We start from the raw sequence: 23,094 nt of genomic DNA, 5'->3' as shown, positions 1-23,094 counted from the left end.
ACGGACTTAAAAAAATCTAAAATATATTTATTCAGAGCATGCAAATAAAACAACGCGTTTCGAAGGGCGGGACCCCCTCTTCGTCAGGCTTTCTGCTATTTCCGGTGTCGGCCGCACTCCACCTTTGCACCACAGTTAGTGGTATCAAGCCTTCAATGGTGTTGTGCTCAAAGTACAACACCAGCAGGTGAGCAAACCTTTTTCCACACCATACATCACAGTTTTTAAAAAGGATAATTGCGCTTAGATGCGCATCGGTTGTTTTCTGCTTTTTCTTTCAAAACTGCTGTGTTAGCCTAAGAAATATAGGAGATGAGTGGAGTAGCCATGACACCTGTATTGGCTAACTGAAAAAATTTAGCTTGCAAGCTTTCAAGACCTCTTAGGTCCTTTCATCAGGCATGTTACATGGAATGCCCTTTTAATATATACAGGACAATATACAGGACAATGATTGGAATGCTCTTTTAATATATTGATATATTTAATATATCTGCTCCATTATTTGTTGAACATGGCTCCCGATAATCACTCAAAGTTGTATGTTGCAACTAAAAGACAAGATGCTAGGAACATCTGGTGTAAATATAGAATGACAGGTGTAGGGAAAAAAAACAAGGAAGGGCAAGGAAGTGTGGGCTCTAATGGTTTTAAGGTTATGAATCCATACTAGGGATCGACCGATTATCGGTTTGGCCGATATTATCGGCCGATAATCACGATTTTGGGCATTATCAGTATCGGCAATTACCTTGCCGATAATCCGATAATGCCCCACCCCCCACACCGCCCCCATCGCACCACGACCGCCCCCCCCACGACCCGCCGCACCGCCCCACCGCACCGCGTAGCACCCCCCACTGCACCGCCCCGGCCCCAATGCCTCCCCCATCCCCGGTTTTATAATTACCTGTTCCCGGGGCCCGGGGTCAACGCTACTTCTGGCTCCTGCTGCGTCCTGCGTTACGCTGTGCGCAATGACGAGTGACGTGATGCAACGTCACTGTCAGTGCGCACAGTGACAGCTCAGGAGGACGCCACCAGACCCAGATGTAGAATGGACCCCGGGGCCCGGGAACAGGTAATTATAAAACCAGGGATGGGGGAGACAATGGGGCCGGGGCGGTGCTGTGGGGGGTGCGGCGCGGCGTGGGGCGGTAGGGGGCACGGAGCGGAGCGGCGGTGGGGGGGGGGGGGGTCGATGGCGGTGATAGGACTCAGGACCCCCGGACAGACAGGGGGAGAGAAGCGGGCGGTGGCGGCGGTCTATGGCACCGCAAAAGCCGCTGCAGTTCATTGATTTAAATCAATGATCTGCAGCGGTGTCGCAGGGGGATAAATATAAATAGCCGATAACTTATACCGGAATATCGGTATAAGTTATCGGCTATCGGCCCTAACCTCCACAGATTATCGGTATCGGCCCTAAAAAAAACGATATCGGTCGATCCCTAATCCATACCCTAAAAACAAGGGGAATAATAACACTCACTTGTGAATACATTAATACATTTCGTAGAGGAATGGTGCAATGCAGAGCTCTCATGAACCAGGATTTTTATGGGAAATACAAGTATTTGCGAATACACCTGTGACAAGAGAGCAGACATATGAACCTTAAAGGGGTACTCCGGCGCTAAGACATCTTATCCCCTATCCAAAGGATAGGGGATAAGATGCCTGATCGCGGGGGTCCCGCCGCTGGGGACCCCCGTGATCTTCCATGCCGCACCCCGTTAGAATCAGTCCCCGGAGTGTGCTCGCTCCAGGCCTGATTACTGGTGATCACGGGGATGGAGCATAGTGACGTCACAGCTCCGCCCCCGTGTCATGTCATGCTCCGCCCCCTCAATGCAAGGCTTGCATTGAGGGGGCGGAGCATGACGTCACACGGGGGCGGAGCCATGACATCACTATGCTCCGTCCCCGTGATCGCTAGTAATCAGACCCGGAGCGAGCACACTGATTCTAACAGACTGATTCTAACGGGGTGCGACGTGGAAGATCAAGGGGGGTCCCCAGCGGCGGGACCCCCGCGATCAGGCATCTTATCCCCTATCCTTTGGATAGGGGATAAGAAGTCTTAGCGCCGGAGTACCCCTTTTAACACAGTATTAGGTATTTCAGTCTCTGTTCGCATTCATAACATTGATTCAGTAAGAGTAGTAATTGTGATTAAAGAAAATTTCCCTTTGGATTTTGCAGAAGTGTTTAAAAGCATTAGGAAAAAAGTTCCTTTTTTAATGTTTACCAGTAATGTGAACTTTCGTTATTCTGTCAGTTAAAGCTACACCCCAGTAACATTATTCAAATTTAAATCTGGAGTGGGACATTCTTATATGGGACTTTTTGCAGAAGTGATACAGATTTGTGAACCTAAGAACATTGAAGAATCTGAGACAGGAAGACTGGAGTTTTAGGCCTCTTGCAATGAAGTGTTGCTTTAAATATCTGTCATTTTAACAAAAACTTTTGATCAGGAGAATAAGCAGGGAGAAGTGCGCACAAAGACTCCGACCGATCAAAACTTTTGACATGTCGCTGTGACATATCAACATTTTTCTAAATGACAGGTACACTTAAAACACAAATAAAACATAGAAAACTTTATTTTTTTAAACAAAGTATATTAGAAAGAAGATTTTTCATTAACCATAAGGAGTATAATAGCAAAAATTAGTTTTAACCAGAGTGCCCATTTAACCTTTCTAATATACTTCATAAGAAAAGTTTATTTCCTTTTTATGGAAATCATGGCTTATAAAATCATGGCATTGTCCAAGATGAAGCACAGGCTTGGACAAAGTCCAGTATGTGAGGGTGGCCTAGGACTCCTCTGTGCTCTCTCCTGTCTTATAGGATAGGAGAGAGCACAGAGGAGTCCTATCAAACAGGAGAGAGCACAGAGGAGTGCTATCAGACAGGAGAGAGCACAGAGGAGTCCTATCAAACAGGAGAGAGCACAGAGGAGTTCTATCAGACAGCACAGAGCACAGAGGAGTCCTATCAGACAGGAGAGAACACAGAGGAGTCCTATCAGACATGAGAGAGCACAGAGGAGTCCTATCAGACAGGAGAGAGCACAGAGGAGTGCTATAAGACATGAGAGAGCACAGAGGAGTCCTATCAAACAGGAGAGAGCACAGAGGAGTATTATCAGACAGGAGAGAGCACAGAGGAGTACTATCAGATAGGAGAGAGAACAGAGGAGTCCTATCAGACAGGAGTGACCACCGAGGAGTCCTATCAGACAGGAGAGAGCACAGAGGAGTCCTATCAGACAGGAGAGAGCACAGAGGAGTCCTATCAGACAGGAGAGAGCACAGAGGAGTCCTATCAGACAGGAGAGAGCACAGAGGAGTCCTATCAGACAGGAGAGAACACAGGGGAGTCCTATCAGACAGGAGAGAGCACAGAGGAGTCCTATCAGACAGAAGAGAGCACAGAGGAGTCATATCAGACAGGAGAGAGCACAGAGGAGTCCTATCAGACAGGAGAGAGCACAGAGGAGTCCTATCAGACAGGAGAGAGCACAGAGGAGTCCTATCAGACAGGAGAGAACACAGGGGAGTCCTATCAGACAGGAGAGAGCACAGAGGAGTACTATCAGACAAGAGAGAGCACAGAGGAGTGCTATCAGACAGGAGAGAGCACAGAGCAGTACTATCAGACAGGAGAGAGCATAGAAGAGTGCTATCAGACAGGAGAGAGCACAGAGTGGTCCTATCAGACAGGAGAGAGCACAGAGGGTTCCTATCAGACAGGAGAGAGCACAGGGGAGTACTATCAGACAGGAGAGAGCACAGAGGAATACTATCAGACAGGAGAGAGCACAGAGGAGTGCTATCAGACAGGAAAGAGCACAGAAGAGTGCTATCAGACAGGAGAGAGCACAGAGGAGTACTATCAGACAGGAGATAACACAGAGGAGTACTATCAGACAGGAGAGAGCACAGAGGAGTGCTATCAGACAGGAGAGAGTACAGAGGAGTGCTATCAGACAGGACAGAGCACAGGAGCACTATCAGACAGGAGAGAGCACAGTGGAGTGCTATCAGACAGGAGAGAGCACAGAAGAGTGCTATCAGACAGGGGAGAGCACAGGAGTTCTATCAGACAGGAGAGAGCACAGAGGAGTCCTATCAGACAGGAGAGAGTACAGAGGAGTGCTATCAGACAGGAGAGACCACAGAGGAGTCCTATCAGACAGGAGAGAGCACGGAGGAGTCCTATCAGACAGGAGAGAGCACAGAGGAGTGCTATCAGACAGGAGATAACACAGAGGAGTACTATCAGACAGGAGAGAGTACAGAGGAGTGCTATCAGACAGGACAGAGCACAGGAGCACTATCAGACAGGAGAGAGCACAGAGGAGTGCTATCAGACAGGAGAGAGCACAGAAGAGTGCTATCAGACAGGGGAGGGCACAGGAGTTCTATCAGACAGGAGAGAGCACAGAGGAGTCCTATCAGACAGGAGAGAGTACAGAGGAGTGCTATCAGACAGGAGAGACCACAGAGGAGTCCTATCAGACAGGAGAGAGCACGGAGGAGTCCTATCAGACAGGAGAGAGCACAGAGGAGTTCTATCAGACAGGAGAGAGTATAGAGGAGTCCTATCAGACAGAAAAGAGCACAGGAGTGCTTGCCCACCCTCACTTACTGGACTTCTATGCCTGTACTTCGGCTTGGACAAAGCCATGATTTTATAAGCCATGATTTCTATTAAAAAGGAAATTACATTTTCTTATGAAGTATTTCAGAAAGGTTAATGTTTGGCATAGATGTACAACATATTAAAAGTTTTCGTATCTGACAGTGTCGTTTAAAGGGTTTTCTCCATATTTTATGTACATCAAGTTTAATCAACTGTTTAGTATACTATGGAGGAGTTAACCTACCTCTGCAGGTTTCAGGCAAGTCCTTTTTGCTCTATAATTTGCTACTATTTCTGGAAGAAAACTAGTGTCATTTGGGGGCATTTATCATTGTCTTTTGTGCTGCTTTTTGTTTGTAGATTTGTCTCTATTTAGGCGCAGCACTGCGCCTCAGGCTATTTTTTGCGCCTTTTCAATTTACACCTTTTTTTTAAAAAGAGCATACAGGCCAGATGTTGAGGGTTAGTCTTGTGCAGTGGTAATGAATTTATCAACTGTGACTTTCGCAAAAAAATTAGCAAAACCCCCCAATAAGGCGCAATTCTACACCAGCTTAGACCTAGCATAGCTTTTTGGTGTGTGTGAAGAGTGAAATTTCAGAAAATGTGTATCCTCCACAAAATTTATCACATGCCAAGCGACCATGTAATAAATTTGTCGGAGTCACGCAAAAAATACGCAAAAAAAAATATATATATAAAAAATGAACTTAATCACACACATCTTAATAAATGCCCCCCATTATTCTTTCCAAATTATGTTAGAACATTAGCAATTTATTATACAAGAACTAAAGAAGATTTCCATTGAAAACATACAAACTGGCTATATATTAGTAAATCAGAAGAGACAACCAAAGTTTGTTACACAGTATATTTGACAAAAAAACACATGTCCATCAAGTTGAACCAAGAGAGGGGAGAAGATGTGGATGTAAGGGATGGGTATGTGGTGGTTTCCTCTTGGTAGCTATATTTTCCAAAAGTGACGTTAGGAAGTTCATCCATATTTGTTGCCACCCTAGTTGTGGTATCCTGTATAAAACTGAACTTTCTGTTGTCACTTTCGCAAGCAGAAGCCACCACAACCCAACAGGAATGCCAATGTACTGTAAATGGAAGAGAAACAGCTTTCTGGTAAATGGTGGGTGCTCTTTGTTCTTCTGATTGTTGGAAGTCCTGAAGATCAGATCTGCATAGATCACACATAGGCTATTATGCTTTCACATGTATATACATTCTATTGGTATGTCATCAGCAACGTTTGCTGTTAGACATATATTTAAAGGGGGTATCCAGGAAAAAACTTTTTTTTATATATCAACTGGCTCCAGAAAGTTAAACAGATTTGTAAATTACTTCCATAAAAAAAATCTTAATCCTTTCAGTACTTATGAGCTGCTGAAGTTGTGTTGTTCTTTTCTGTTTAAGTGCTCTCTGATGACACCTGTCTCAAGAACTGTCCAGAGTAGAAGCAAATCCCCATAGCAAGCCTATTCTGCTCTGTGCAGTTCCTGAGACAGACAGAGATGCCAGCAGAGAGCACTGTTGCCAGACAGAAAAGAACAACTCAACTTCAGCAACTGATAATTATTGGAAGGATTAAGATTTTTTAATAGAAGTACCGGTAATTTACAAATCTGTTTAACTTTCTGGATCCAATTGATAGATATAAATTTTTATTTTTTTCCCGGAATACCCCTTTAACACATATAATTGCTTATACACGTTCTGCATGATATATTCCTAAGGAGTTTTACTTCACTAGTCAATTTGATGTCAATTGACACAAAATGGAAAGGAGAGGAATAGAGACTGCATTGTTTATGGGGAAAGTCTTGAGTTACGGAAACAGTGTAGCTCGGGTGCTAAGCTATTTACACAACTCCCAGCAACCTCAATGGAAGTAATGTAATCGTGTAAAACAACCTGCTCTGCTGTTTTTTTGTTTTGTTTGTTTTTATAAATTATGGACAAGGTCCATAGTTAGATGCCTGTAAGCCATCAGGGCCGCTACCACAGGAGAGTTGGAGAAGTAAGCTCCTTTTGCCCTGCTCTAGACAGTGGATTACCACAAGCTGCACTACAGGTCACAGCAGTAATGGCCTAAAACTTAGACAAGTGGGAGACAGACAGCAGTATTCAGTAGCCAGCTTTTTAATGTTTAAAACTCTGTCCCCAATAAAGGAAGATTTGAACCTGCATTTGAGTTTCTTATTGTCATAAGTAAGAGAGGATTGTTAATGGAACGCAGATACAAGATTTACCATAATAAACGCAGACAACATGTTTCAAGATATAACCTAGATAAAGAGAGAGGTTGCATATGGAAAAACCTCTGCATTGATTATAATAAATATTTTTTTGTTATATCTGTCTGTATATATATATCGGTCCTAGGAATAGTTAATACAGTTTTGGTCAGCATTTGAAGATATCCATTTCTGTTTTGCTGTGTTCCTTGAGCGATCCTCTCTTCCTTGCTGTTTCCCATGCTCCCTGCTGTACCCACGGCTGGATATCAGCTGCTACCACCATCCATGTTATGTGCTGGAAAGATATAGGTTTGATGTGCTCTTTGGTGTTGCCCTTGTAGCTTAACCCCTTAAGGACTCCAAAGAATAGGGGATGAGATGTCTGATCACGGGGGTCCCCATGACCTCTCCTGCAGCACCCCCGTACCTCAGCTGTGTGGAGCGACGATCGCTCCATGGCTGATGACAGGCCATACAAGGGACGGAGTATTGTTATGTCATGCCCCGCCCCCTCAATGCAAGCCTATGGGAGGAGGCGAGGCACGAGGGGGTGGAGCCATGACGTCAGGATACTCTGTCCCCTGCATCACCCATCATCAACCATGCAGCTAAGGTATGGGGGTGCTGCAGGAGAGGTCAATGGGGTCCCCAGCAGCAGGACCCACGCGATCAGACATCTTATAAGATGTCTAGGGGCGGAGTACCCCTATAAGGACTCAAAACAATTTTCGTTTTTACACTTTCTATTTTTCCTCCTCACCTTCTAAAAATCACAACGCGTTCAATTTTGCACCTACTGACTCATGTGAGGGCTTGTTTTTTGCATCACCAATTGTACTTTGTAATGACATTACTTATTTTCTAATATAATCTGTGGCAAATCAAAAAATATATATATTTTCAGGGTGAAATGGGCTTCCGTTTCTACGCAGTTCAGTTTTCGTTAACAATTACACCTTATCTTTATTCTGTAGGTCTATACGGTTACAGGGATACCCAATTTATGTAGGTTTTATTTATTTTACTACTTAAAAATTATAACTTCATGCACCAAAATTAGTATGTTTAAAATTGTCATATTCTGATTTTTCCACGTACAGGGCTATATGAGGGCTTATTTTTTGCGCCGTGGTCTAGTTTTTATTGTTACCATTTTTGTTTTGATGGGACTTTTTGATTGCTTTTTATTAATATTTTTATGGTATATGAAGTGACCAACCTTATATTTTAATAGTTCGGACATTTACGCACGAGGCAGTACCACATATGATTTTTAACTTTTTTTTTTCCAATGTGTCATGTTTTTTTTTTTTAATTTAATCTTCAGGCTTAGTAGTGGAAGCTGTCTTATTGATGGAATCTATTACTAAGCCAAAGCTTAGAATTAGCCCCAAAAACAGCTAGCGTTAACCCCCAAATATTAACCCGGTACCCACCGCCACATAACGCCAGTCTGTTACCACCTAGGCCCAGGAGCACCATTTTTGATGCTCCGGGCCTGTTGGTACCGGCTATTCCAGGTACCCCTGTAGCGATGGGTACCAGGGTAATAATCAGGGGTTAGCACTAGCTGTTTTTGGGGCTAATGCTAACCCCTTTTTTAGTAATGGATTCCGTCAATAAGACGGCTTCCACTTCTATACCTGAAAATTCAATAAAAAAGCAAAACACGACACATTGGAAAAATATTTTATTTAAAAAAACACTCCCCCACAACCCTCATTAACCATTTTATTAAAATTAAAAAAATCCACTTCATCTGCAGTAATCCACCGAATTCGCCGTAATCCTCTGCATACACAGATCTGAAACGAGAAGGATAAAGAAACACAAAAAATGGGTTAGGATATTTTTGGCACTCTCTGCTGGGGAGAGCGTCCATAGTGCAATGTCTTCCCAAACAGAGAGCCTCCAATTGGTGCAAAACTACAACTCCCAGCATGCCCAGACAGCCTGGGCATGCTGGGAGCTATAGTTTAGCAACAGCTTGAGCCTCCCTGTCTGGAAAGACACTGGCAAAAGGGTCTGTTCACATTATAAAAAACGTATAATGTGAACAGAGCCTAACACTTACCACTTTGTTTCCCGTCTGTAGCTCTGCCCCCTAATGAAATAATCACTAGGGGCGGGGCTACACTGACTTGGCTGTGACAGCAGCGAGGGAGGTAAGTGGACCTCGTGTTCTGTATACACTATGTACAGCTATCAATAGATAGCTGTATATAGTGTATACCGCCCAAAGGGTTAACCTACACTGCAGTATAAGTTAACTCTTTCCTTGCTGGGCTGGCGCATATCGCTCAGCTCAGCAAGGGGTTAAGTGGGTATACACATTGCAGGCTCGCTGTAAGTTCTTGCTGGGCAGTAGATATATACAACGTATATCTACTACTCAGCATCAGCTGTTCTCCCGGCTCTGTAGCCGCAAGCATAGCTGAGTGACATTTTCCAGCTTAAAAATACCAGAGTCTCAGCATTTCTGCAATTTGGAAAAACTGCCAGATTGCAGCAAACGCCGGGGTCAGGGGAAAAAAAGCCAAAAGTGTTTTGCATTTCCCTATTGACTCCCTGCTAATATCTGGCCGCAGCATTTTTCCCACAGAAACGCTTTGGCATTTTTGGGGGCAAAACGCCAAACAAAAACCCAAGTGGAGACCTAGCCTTAGACAGATGAGCCTTTGGGCCCCTTTAGGACCCAGGGTCCTGATGCATTTGCTACCTATGCCATCCTTATAGTTACACCCATGACTATACCACTGCACACAGGGTACCTGCAATTGTAAAACTGAGCTGCAGGGACCATTCCTCTATATAGGCTCTCTGCACATGCTTCTAGCATGTGCATGACACCTTCGCATTGAGTTTTTTAAAATCTCATCCATGATCCAGCAAGCTCACATACTGATAACACATTATCATAATTTTCAGACTAAATTAAATTACACACATTTTTTTAGACTAAATAAATGTCTACAGACCGAAACGTTGATATGTCCATGCAGTTCCATACAAAGATGCTGTACACGCTTTTGGGCACTGCCATGCAGACTCTGTACCCGTGTACATGAATCTTTAAGAACCCTACAAAGAGGGGTAACTTACGTGAACTGAGGAAGTATTGCAGGAGTTATAGGTCTTCATACTTCTATTTCTTTTGCGTAGCTCTGTGTCCTAGTGACGTGAGAGTGAATAGTTTTGCATATTCATGAGAGTTGTGGGCAGAGGGGGGAATATTGAGTAGACAGGGGAGAGCGGCAAACTGTGCCCCCCCCCCCCACGCCCCACCTCCATTGCACAGAGCTGCCCAATAGAGCTAGAAGTATTAAGACCTATAACTCCTGCAATACTTCATTAATTCACATAAGTGACCCCTCATTGTAAGGGTAGGGTCACACATGCCATATTTTGTTGCGAATTTGCCACTGCAGGTTTTCCTACAGATTGAAGTCAATCAGTAGCAAAGTCAGCTGCAGAAAATTATCAGAAAAATATGGCACGTGTGACCCTACCCTAATGCTGTTCACCCATAATATAAACTAGCGGGTTAACAACCTGTCAGTTTTGTTGGTGGTACGAAAACCCACCGCTTTTACAGAGGCCATTGCTTTATGAATAGTTACTGTTTGTTTAACTATTTTAAGTCATCTATGACGATAGTTTAGAAAGTTGTGTTGTTCTTGGATGTTCAAGTTGATTTTGTTATAGTGAAAGTATATTATTATATTTGTTGAAAAGAAGGTAAAATCTGCCACCAGTTTTGACCCAACCCCAAACTGATAACACAGCAGCCAGGAGCACTGATATTCTGGCATCTGGGTTGCGCATTAGCCCATTAGTGTACTAAAAAATTTTAACACAAGGTTCCTAATCTAAAAATTAAAGGTTTGTCTTGTGAACTCTGGGCGGGTTCCTTGCTCCGCTAAGTGTGAAAACCACACTTGGCGGAGCAGAGAATCTGGCTGGTGTACAGAAGACAATACAAACAGAAAAAATCCGTTATTTTAACTGATTTATTGAGAAAATCTGTTTAAATAACTGACAACTTGCATCCGTTTGTATCCATTAACTCCAGTCATTTCATACGCGTCCGCAGCATATTTCACACAGCATACTTCATGACAAAGGCAGTTCGTTTAATGTATGCTCCTTTAGAGCAGGGTCACACAGGGCGCATCCGCATGCTGTGGATGCGCGGACAGCAGTCACAGAGGGATTGCAGAGTGAGCTCCCTACTGTGGTCTGTGTGTCCGCCCGTAGTGGTGGATTAATTTCTACAGCGGGAAATCCGCCACTATGAGTGGACACATAGCTACCCGACTGCAGCCAGGAGTTCGCTCTGCAGTCACTCTGCAGATACGCCTTGTGTGACCCTGCTCCAAAAGAGCATACATTAAACAGACAGCCTTTGTCATGAAATATGCTGTGTGAACTGCAACGTGAACCTAGGCTAACGTAACGGTCCATAGAATGGATAACATACAGCAGATAGCTATACAGTACCATGTAATTATCATATTTTGTGCCTCTCACCTTTATATTTAGCTGTTGTAATGGTCATCTGTAGGGAACAGATATTTGCTCTTTCGTGGTACACATCCATCAATCCTTTGGCACCTTCAGAGGCCTCACAAGGTAATCTGTATTAGCATCAAAGTTCATTGGGGTTTTCCCACAATCCCCGATGGGGTTTGTTAATCCTCTCATCCCCGGTAGGATGTAGAGTATTTTTAGTCTCTACCAAGAACCTGCACTGGAACTAATCTTCTACTTTGATATGGATATGTGATCTTCAACTGATAATTAACCTGGCTCTTAGAATCCCAGTTTTTGCCAATAGATGTTTTAACAGTGCCTCTTTGACCTTTTTACTGGTGATATATTTTATTTTAAGCGTAATTATGTATGTTGTTTAAAGATTTAAAAGTAAAAATCACATTACCATTAGGAAGACAATACCCTGTGATAGGGGAGGACAATAATATTCATCTTGGGAGTCCAGTGCTGGATTATCATATCATTTCATCCTGACCCATCACTGAGATGTTTATTTATTTTTTTTTTTTATGCTAGGTCAGCAAGAATCCCGATAAAGGGCTGGTTTACATCACGTTTTCTCCCATACAGGAGCGCATACAGCCGGCTGGAGTGAAACGTTCGGTCCGGTCGTCTAATTTTTGCGCCGTATGCGCTTTTTCCCCGGACCTAAAACTGTGGTGAACCACGGTTTTAGGTCCGGTTGTAAAAGCGCATATGGTGCAAAAATGAGCCGACCGGACCGACTGTTTCACTCCAGCCGGCTCATTGAAATGAATTACATAAGGGAGCGCATAGAAAGGCATACGGGAGCGCGAAGTTTCAGCTCTCCCCTGCCGTATGCGCTCCCGTATGGGAGAAAACGTGATGTGAACCCAGCCTAACAGAAATCATTCAGTTTTGGATTAATGGGATTTATTGTTATCTATTTGTAAAACCTAGCCAGAATTTATGATAAAATTTTAATTAAATGAATACACTCATTGACAAAAAACAAAATAATAATAATAATAATGATAATAATAAACCTATATAGAAAAGCAAAACTCAGCATGCATTTATGTCCCAGGCATATATGTAAATAAATACCGTTGTGGTGATGATTAGACACTGGTGTGGTGAGCCACGGGGTGTGATGTGAGGTGTAAGGGGCAGATGGTGTTGCCCAGGGGTAGATGGTATTAACCCCTTCATGTTCGTGATGCCAGGGCATGGTTTGCCTATGTAACCACCTGAAGGTAGCACAGCTAGTGCTAGGTTAGGCAGGGGCAAAGAATAGTCCAAAGCCAGGTTGAGGTTAACGGTAGCTTTTACTGAGGTTAGACAGGTGTTACAGTCTATATAGCTCAGCCAAGATCCCAGAGAGATGACCAGTAACACAGGGGACCTCACAACTTGCTGGGACTTGCAGTGACTTGAGAGACTATAGGTGCAGGCCACGCTGACTACAATTGACGTGACTGAAGATGATAACAGCAGATAAAGATGACTTGACTTACAGATTTGTGGCTGCAATTTAGGTTGAGGCCTCCAAATGTGCTGGACACTGACCCTGAGACGTCTGGACTGGACTGAACCTCAGCAGGAAAGAAACACAAGAGAGAGATTGCAGCTCCTCCCTATCTTATAAAGGGGGGGGGGGGCTGTGCAAGGAGCCCATAGGCCAACTACGGGGTACCTGTTCACCTGGTGCTCTCTGGCTGTGACAAACATTATAATGCGGCTAACAATCATGTGACCCACTTCAAAGGTTCTTTGCTCTTAATATACAACCTATTCACATTGTGGGGGAACACTGCAGGAGAGCCCTGAGGACATACAGGGACTCAACCAGACAGGACTGAAGGAACATATGTCGTACTGGGACATCACCCTGGGTCTTGCCACAAGAGGGGGTAAAAGTACTTCCCCTGATGCTGTATAAAAAAGCTTTCAATTGCTACTTTTGGGTAGAGTACCTTTTGATGAGAGTTCTATAATTGCCAGACATGCCTTTTCCATAAACTTGAAGACATTTTGATGGGTATCATCATTTGACTAAGAGAAGCAGAATAATTGTTTCAATAAATTGTCTACCATCTAGGCCAGGTATAGGCAACCTTCGGAACTGCAGATGTTTTGGACTACATCTCCCATGATGGTCTTTCATCCAAAATGCTGCCAAAGGATCATGGGAGATGTAGTCCAAAGCATCTGCAGTGCCAAAGGTTGCCTATTCCTGATCTAGGCTGTTCTGACCAAGCTTTATGGGGAGCAATGGTTACATGGCCCAAACAGATCACCAGTAGAAAGGATTGTTTTATCCACTGACAAGCGCAAGCAGCTCCCACAGTTTTCTAGTCCACAATCCAGACAACTTCATTACACATCCTTGTCCCTGTCCAGACCATTTCCTGGAGCTTAGCAGAAGGAATTTTGATAACACAGCCCCTATTACTTGTCCCATCGTTGACTGCCCGCCACCAGCATCTTTGTTTGCAGTGGTTTCATGAACAAGAAACCTGGAGTGCTATGGGCTGGAACCATATCATCTTTAACAATGAATCTAGGTTCTGTATGGCAGCTGACAGTGGTTGGGTTGGAGTATGGAGGCTTTGTCATGGGCTCTTCGATCCTACTTTTGCTGTAGGGCTACAAACTGGCCCGACTGCTAGTGTGTTGATCTGGAAAGCCATTGCAAATGTCACCCCTAGATATGAGGGACACTAACAGCTCAGTAATATGTACACAACATTCTTTTTCAGCAGGATAATCTTCGACCACACAAGGGTTTCCCAGGAATGGTTCTGGCAGAATTCACCACCTCCATGGCCTGGTCACCAGATTTATTGCCAGTATTTTCTGAGTGATGTTTTTTTCCAGCATTTCATTAGGCAGTTCCTCATTGGGTTCTGCTATATATAGAAATATTTTGTCACATGACTGCTAACTAGACAGAGAGCTATATATTATGATTTTAACCCCCCACATAATGATTGGGGTTATGGTCCTGCATATACTGCAGATGGGAAAAAATCCTTAATTTGTTGAATGATTATTTTGTGAAAGATCCTACTAGAAGGGATTACAATTGAGCTTGTTTTGCATGTTATGTTTCAGGAATACATTGGTAATATTTATAACCATTTTATTTGAGTGAGTAACTTAGTTGTGGAACTGGAAGCCCACAGGGGGAACACAAGCAAGGGAGACAACACCACGGAGGCTGGCGAGTCTGAGAAACTGTTGCAAAGAAGTCAATGGCGGAGATATATCAAAACCTGTGTAGAGGAAGAGTGGTGCAGTTGCCCATAGCAACCAATCAGATTGCTTCTTTTATTAAAAATTAAAGAAGCAATCTGATTGGTTGCTATGGGCAACTGCACCACTCTTCCTCTACACAGGTTTTAATAAATCTCCCTCAATGTCTTGTCCAAGAGCATCGTTTAAAGCTCTTCAAGTTCAGCAATGTAATAGGACAGGTAGCCATGTGGACTGATCAAAGGTTTACCTGGAGACTCAGAATGCCAGAGAATGTGTTCTTTGATTGGAGGAAAGCCAGGGAAAGTATCTGCAGGCCACCACATCGATGAGTTACTGCTATGGCACCAGTGTCTGTAGCTTCCTCCTGTATGTAAGGAACTGTGCAATTGTGTCTAGGTGTCAAAAATGTGTACATCATGTGCTGTTAATCCAAGAAGCAGTACCCCTGTTTATGGACTGTGTAAACTGCGGACTTAATGGGTGTTGAAAGGAACCACTCTCTATTTAAACTTAAAGGGGTACTTTGGTGGAAAAAACATTTTTAAATCATTTGGTGCCAGAAAGTTAAACAGATTTATAAATTACTTCTATTTAAAAATCATAATCCTTTCAGTACTTATCAGCTGCTGTATGTTCCACAGGAAGTTCTTTCCATTTTGAATTTATTTTCTGTCTGACCACGGTGCTCTCTGCCGACACCGCTATCCATGTCAGGAACTGTCCAGAGCAGGAGCAAATCCCCATAGCAAACCTCTCCTGCTCTGGATAGTCCCTGACATGGACAGAGGTGGCAGCAGAGAGCACTGTGGACAGACAGAAAAGAAAATGTAAAAAGAAAAAACTTCCTGTGGAACATACAGTAACTGATAAGTACTGGAAGGATTACAATTTTTAAATAGAAGTCATTTACACATCTGTTTAACTTTCTGGCACAAGTTGATTTAAAAAATAAAGTTTTAAACTGGAGTACCCCTTTAACATTGTTAGTATGTATGTTGAGCTGTGTCTGCTCAGAGGGAATGAGGAAATGCTGCAGGGCACTAGATCAAACCTGCAGATAATGCCTCAATGAGGAATTCTGTGCTAAGGAGAAGCCTCTATTAGAGCACTAACAGCATAAGGGGTTTGGACAAGAGCTTTCTTTCCTTTACCATGACCTCTAAAAGATATGTGGTATTGTGCAGGGTCCTCTAGGCCCCATTAAAAGACCAAGTAAAATTTATGCAACTGTTCTTTTGTTTAACCCCTTAAGGACGCAGCCCTTTTTCACCTTAAGGACTGAGCCCTTTTTCGCAATTCTGACCACCGTCATTTTACGAATTAATAATGCGAAAACACTTTTACCGAATATTCTGATTCTGAGATTGCTTTTCGTGACATATTCTACTTTATTTTGGTGGTAAATTTTCGGCGTTAATTGCATCCTTTTTAGGTGAAAAATCCCCAAATTTCATGAAAATTTTGAAAATTTTGCATTTTTCTAACTTTGAAGCTCTCTAATTGTAAGAAAAATGGATATTCCAAATACATTTTATTTTTCTTCACAAATACAATATGTCCACTTTATGTTGGCATCATAAAATGGACATACTTTTGCTTTTTGAAAAAATTAGAGGGCTTCAAAGTAGAGCAGCAATTTTCAAAAATGTCATGAAAATTGCTAAATCTGAAGGGACAGATGTTACAGAACTACAACTCCCAGCATGCCTGGGCAGTCGAGGCATGCTGAGAGTTGTAGTTTGGCAACATCTGGAGGGCTACTGTTTGGGCACCACTGTAACAGTGGTCTCCAAACTGTGACCCTCCAAATGTTGCAAAACTACAACTCCCAGCATGCCCAGACAGCCTTTGGCTGTCTGGGCATGCTGGGAGTTGCAGTTTGGCCCCCCTTGTGGTTGTCACAGTAAAGTTCAATTTACATTCACTTTCAATTCCCCCCACCCCACCCACACTGTTGATTCCCTACCTGAGCAAAGATCCAGCAGGCTCCAGCGAAGATCCCAGGTCCCCAGGCATCTTCTCCTGCAGGTACGGCCTCCATCTTCTTCCCAGAGCCCATCGACATCCAGAGGCGGGCAGAACGGGGGTTGCCATGGCAACCCCCTGTCCTGCACTGCCATTGGTCAGAACTCCGTTCTGAGTAATGGCAGGGGATAGGAGGAGATCGCAGCTTTGCGACCTCGCTCCTATCCTTTAGGCTGATCGGGGCTGTTGCTGACAGCTCTGATCAGCCCTATTTTCGGGGTGATCGGGTCACCAGAGACCCGATCAGCCCAGAATTGGAGAAAATCGCATGTCTGAATTGACATGCGATTTTCTCCAATCGCCGACATGGGGGGTCTCAGGACCCCCCCTGGGCGATGTGCCAGGGTGCCTGCTGAATGATTTCAGCAGGCATCCGGCTCCAGTCCCCAACCGGCTAGCGGTGGGGACCGGATTTCCCACGGGCGTATGGATACACCCTCGGTCCTTAAGGACTCGGAATACAGGGCGTATCCATACGCCCTGTGTCCTGAAGAGGTTAAATGGGTACTCCGGCGCTTAGACATCTACGCCCCCTCCCATAGGCTTGCATTGAGGGGCGGAGGCATGACGTCACACGCCGGCAGCCCTGTGGTCGCCGGTAATCAGACCCGGAGCGAACATGCTCCGGGGACTGATTTTAACTGGGGTGCTGCGTGCAAGACCCCTGCAATCAGGCATCCTATCCCCTATCCTTTGTATAGGGGATAAGATGTCTAAGCGCCAGAGTACCCCTTTAAGTCTCTCACCTACATGTCACAGAAACCATCAAGCTTTTATAACTCTTCGAGAGACTTTAACAATTATACTTGTATGCCATCTAAAATATTTCCTGTGTGCATTAGGCAACATATGTGGTCTATCAGTTTTTTGAAAATATATTCCGAATGTGAGAATGATATAAATGATATTGAAATCATTGATACTAAATAAAGTATTTAAGTGGATTAGGGAACAAATAAGTGACAGGTTACACAATTAAATATGGAAGACCAAACACAAAAAGAAATAACTGGGTATTAAATGTCTGCAGTTTTCATCTGTCAACACAGGATAAAACTCGTCCTCGAGCTGGTACAAAGTGAGCAGTCTTCACAATGTAAGGCCACATCCAAATGAACTCTCTCAGCTGTGGAGGCCATGCTCCTTGAAGACTTGTGTCTATCATCAGTGCTTTCTTGCTAAGGTCATCTCCATGTGTTCAAGCTCCTGTTAAGACTATGGACTAACAATGCAGTTAATCAGGACCTCGCAGTTCTTGCGTTTTTACAGTCGCATGACAGAAGCAGCTTTCTGAAGACGATGCTATTAAATATCTACAATAAATACCTAGTTGAGTGCAAGCCAGCCTGCTAAGCCTAAATCATATTAAATTGATGTTCTCCTGGTGGATGGACCCTCTCTGATGACAAGATGTCCACAACTAAGTCAGCCAATTGGCTTGGTGCTTGGGGGCCACAGCTGTGTGTTTCACAATGAGTGCCAAATCTCATGGTGGCGCTTGATTGTGGATTATCACGTATGCATCAGGTGTAAGCAGATACCTTTCACCAGAACACTGTGGTCAGGGCTTCACACTTGGATTAAATATACTTTGTTCCCTGAGTATGGCACATTGTATCTTGATGTGATGTTATATATGATCTTGTAGGATATATTACAATTTTATAGAGTACATAAAGCCAAGAATTAACGTAACAGTGTAACCAGTGTTGGAATGGGGTATCTGACAGGACATAGAAATATAAAATTACTTGTATAAATATCTTGAGAAGTCCTCTCCAAATATACTTTTGGGATGCATTATGCTTTATATAGGAAAAATTATGGACCACTTTATATTATATAGATTAAAGCACATAGACATATTGGGGGAGATTTATTAAAACCTCTGCAAAAGGAAAAGTTGCCCAGTTGCTCATAGCAACCAATCAGCACACTTCTTATTTTTAACAAGGCCTCTGCAAAATTAAAGAAGCGAGCTGATTGGTTGCTATGGGCAGCTGGGGAACTTTTCCTTTGCACAGATTTTGATAAATCTCCCCATATAGTCCGGTAGAAACTGGTCTGTGGCCAAAGAGCTTTTTTTATTTTTTTTTAAGACTTTTTAGATAATATTTTGTAATACACAAACATTATCAGATGTGATGCCCATGCACAATACATATTGTTTAATGCAGGATACAGAACATACAGATGCCCTGCTGCCTGGGTCCCTTTTTTTATTTTCCATTTTATTATTATTTTTAATTACACCTGTAATCCAACAGTTTTCTTCTGGCAACTAAGCCTGGTAATAAGCTGACAATTGCTGTACTGAAGAGCAAACTTTTCAGCATTCTCCTCTTTATCTTCACAGGCAGGATAACACCTATATTTAGATACCACAGGGTCCACCATTCATAATAGGTGATGGCCACATCTCACCTTCTCCCCCTCCCTTCAGAGTGACCTTTGCACAGGTAACAGAGCATGCTCACAACACTCTCCCATAGAAATCAATGAGTAAGCTCCTGTTGTTTCCCATAGTCCACGAGACCACTGTAATAGATCAGAACAGAAGCTCAGACAATATGACTGTCCCCATAAAAATGTACAAGAAAAAAGTTAAAGGGGTACTCCCGTGGAAAACTTTTTTGTTTTTAATCAACTGGTGCCAGAAAGTTAAACAGATTTGTAAATTACTTCTATTAAAAAAATCTTAATCCTTCCAGTACTTTTTAGGGGCTATATACTACAGAGGAAATGCTTTACTTTTTTAGATTTTTCTGATGTCATGACCACGGTGCTCTCTGCTGACCTCTGCTGTCCATTTTAGGAACTGTCCAGAGCAGGAGAAAATCCCCATAGCAAACATATGCTGCTCAGGACAGTTAGGACAGACTCTTTGTACAGTCATGTAGTTGTTTTTTTTGGCTTTTATTCCCCATAATCGTTCCATAAATTGTATATCTATATATATATATACTTACTGCCCCTCTCTAGGACACAGCACCAGTCACGAGGTCCGGGTTAAATGCAGTAAAAACAGCTTTATTGCATCAGGGTATAAAGTGCGACATTTCGGCTCAATAGCCTTTCTCAAGCATAGTAAAACAGTGGTATACAACATTCTTAAATAGATGACCAAGGTATGTGATTGGCTAAAACACATCTGTGAATCATACATTAATTAGTGATAGGGCAGCCCTCAGGCTGTCATTGGTTAATACAATATTCCAGTGACGTAACAACTGTCAAAACATGTAAACATGTGCATAACTCATAAGCAGTGATATAAAGTGCAGGTGACATAGCGTACCGTGGGGGGCTCCAGAGGTATATGACTGGCATCCGATCTTCAATGTAGTGGACCAAAATCGTCAGTCGCCCGGGGTCCGCACTCCGTGACCCTGTTTGTAAACAGAGCCACTGCGGCTGCGCGGAATCCCCGTGCACTGATGTATGTCAGTCATAGCTGATCGCCCGAGAGATTATCTCCTGCGCATTGAACTCACATAGCGCTGCCGTCCTGAATCAATTGCGTTGGTCCCGCTGACAAGAGCTGTCAGTAGGAACTCACAATACATTTGACAGGGACTGGGTGGGAACCTGAAACACAAAAATATTTTGAGTCATACATTAGGTGGGCGTTCAAACTTCTAGTGCTTGCTTGTGTGGTTATTCATGGAGCTCCCAGCGGTGCACGTATTCGCCTAATCCGTGATATTATGAGTAGTGTTGAGCGGCATAGGCCATATTCGAATTCGCGAATATTCGCGAATATATGGACGAATATTCGTCATATATTCGCGAATATTCGCATATTCGTCATATTCCCGTTTATTTTCGCGTATGCGAATATATCGCGCATGCGAGAATTACCATATGTGAATATTGGCATATACAAAATTAACACGCGCGTAAATTCGCATATGCGAAAATTAGCATATGCTAATCTTCGCATATGCGAATTTTTGTATATGCGAATTTTCGCACGTCAGTCTCACACAGTAGTATTACAGCCTTCTTTACACCACACAAGCTGGAAGCAGAGAGGGATGATCACTGTGATGTGTACTGTGAAGAAAAAAAAAAAAAAAACGAATATTCGTAATTACGAATATATAGCGCTATATTCGCGAAATTCGCGAATTCGCGAATATGCGATATTCGCGAATAATATTCGAATTGCGAATATTCGCGAGCAACACTAATTATGAGAGATAAAATTGCCTGAAAAATATACCATAAAAACCATAATTAAAACAATGCCTTGCGTCAATTGAATTTCATATGTATGTGTACACACATTGTTGATTGAACAGGTGAAAGAAAAAGAGAGAGGGGGAAGAATAGAGGGGATAAATGCCTAGGTAAGTGGGAAAAGTAGAGAAGAAAGGTAAAGAGTGGGAGCAAAAATAGAAGGATAGAGAAGAAAAAAGAAAGGGAAAAAGAAAAATAGTAAGAATAAACGAGAAAAAAGAAAGAAAAAAGGGGAGAAATGGGGGAAGGAAGAAAAGGACATAGAAAAAAGGATGAGAAAAAGAAAGAAAAGAACAAAAGGGAAGTAGAGAAAAATAAAGACGCTGGGGGACTCCTGCACCGCACTGAAGGCCATCCAGTGCTGGAATTACTACACTTTTCTATATATATATATATATATATTGTAAGGATTCCTCCTTGGGGATAGCTCCAGGATCGTCCTGGACACTGCCACGGGACACGTTTCCACTCAATAAACCCGCAGACAACGGTTATTCATGCAAGCCTGGCACCTTGCCAGCTTTATTTAGACAGGTTGCAGGGGAAAAACAAACATAATGCAGGAACAAAATAAAATCCTAGACCGTCTGGTCACTGACTAGTCATATCAGCATGCCCTGACTACTAACTGGTGAGCTACCCCAGTTAAACATGTCACTCCTGCAACCTGTTACTCACAGTTCACACCATTTCTTGGACCACTCACAGATTCCAGCTGTGTGCTTCCTCAACAGGGTCCGAGTGTCTCCCCCTACAGCGACATGCTGTTTCCCAGGGAGAGCACAGATTAGACTGAGTCTCCATCTTATATACACCTCCCTTCCCTGCTGCGTCATTACTTAAGAAGCAGGTGAGATATTCTTCAGGGTGAGCAAAGGAAATACACCCTTTCCTTGCCACCTTATCACAATATATATATATGTATATATATATATATATATATATATATATATAAATATATATATATTTATATATAATCCCAAAATAAAGCAGCACTACTTATCCAGTCCAACCAGAAAATTGGTGCCAGCGTCCCAAAGGACTTGATCAGAGTCCATCCAAGATAAGAACCAGATACAGGCGCAGCACTCCAACAAAAAAGTGATTTAATATCTCATGTCAGCATTACAACGTTTCAGCTCCTCCTGGAGCCTTTTTCAAGCATAGTGATACACAAACCTATGAGGGCTTTTATGCCCATACAAATCATTAGTGCCAAGCAATTTCATAAAGTGATCATTAATACAAATCAAATAAAAACTTCATAAGTGCAAATATAAATTCATGTAGAAAATAGTGCATACTGGTATATAAAGTGCGCTAGTGCATACTGTGTAGAGTAATAGTAAAAATATTAAAAACACAGCTTGAAAAGTACAATTCATAGTTATAGTTAACTATGAATTGTACTTTTCAAGCTATGTTTTTAATATTTTTTGTTGGAGTGCTGCGCCTGTATCTGGTTCATATATATATATATATATATATATATATATATATATATATATATATATTTTGTTAAATGTTGAACAACATTTGAAAAAGTCTCATGTGTAAATACACCTTGTAGAAACAGCAATACCACATGTATTATGTCTGGTTACCTTATACTATCTTTAGATAAATAATGTCATAAATGAATCATTTAGCATGTATATGCATTTCAGTTTACAAATTATACATTGTAGCAAACACTCTTTTACACTTCTGTGGCAAGCATTCTTTTTTCTAATATGTTTCTATTTTTTAACAGCATTTAGAGATATGGTTTATAGCAAGCCCCATGGACATAGGCACAGTAGACTGGAGGGTTTTATTCACTTCTATAGTGGAGTTTTCTAGGCGCGCTCTGTGGACTGGAAGGTAGATGCTGAGCTCTGGACATTACAATATGTAAATTGACTGGTCCCATCTTATCCATATACTAGTGTTACTTTTTACTGCAATCCCTCCTGTGGTGAAACGTCATTGTTACATAACAGGAAGTCTTGACTTGTTTTTAGGCTTATTGGCTAGACGGAAAGCTACAATATTTTACCATTATTTTATAATATAGCTAGTAAAAGGGAAAATTAAGAAAAGCATCACAAAAACTTTTTTAATAGCTTTTCTGATCATGTGTTTACCTAACACATGATGA

The 23,094-nt window shown here is 42.6% G+C and overlaps 1 protein-coding gene across 3 annotated transcripts in view; it reads left to right on the top strand.

The window, feature by feature from the left end:
* DAPP1 (dual adaptor of phosphotyrosine and 3-phosphoinositides 1) overlaps positions 1-23,094 on the top strand; it is a 268,154-nt gene that overhangs the window by 202,422 nt on the left and 42,638 nt on the right. The window lies entirely within an intron of this gene.

This window comes from Hyla sarda, chromosome 1, assembly GCF_029499605.1.
Source record: "Hyla sarda isolate aHylSar1 chromosome 1, aHylSar1.hap1, whole genome shotgun sequence".
Lineage (NCBI taxonomy): Eukaryota > Metazoa > Chordata > Amphibia > Anura > Hylidae > Hyla > Hyla sarda.
The sequence above is the reverse complement of the archived record's forward strand: the minus strand, read 5'-3'. Positions and strand labels throughout refer to the sequence as shown.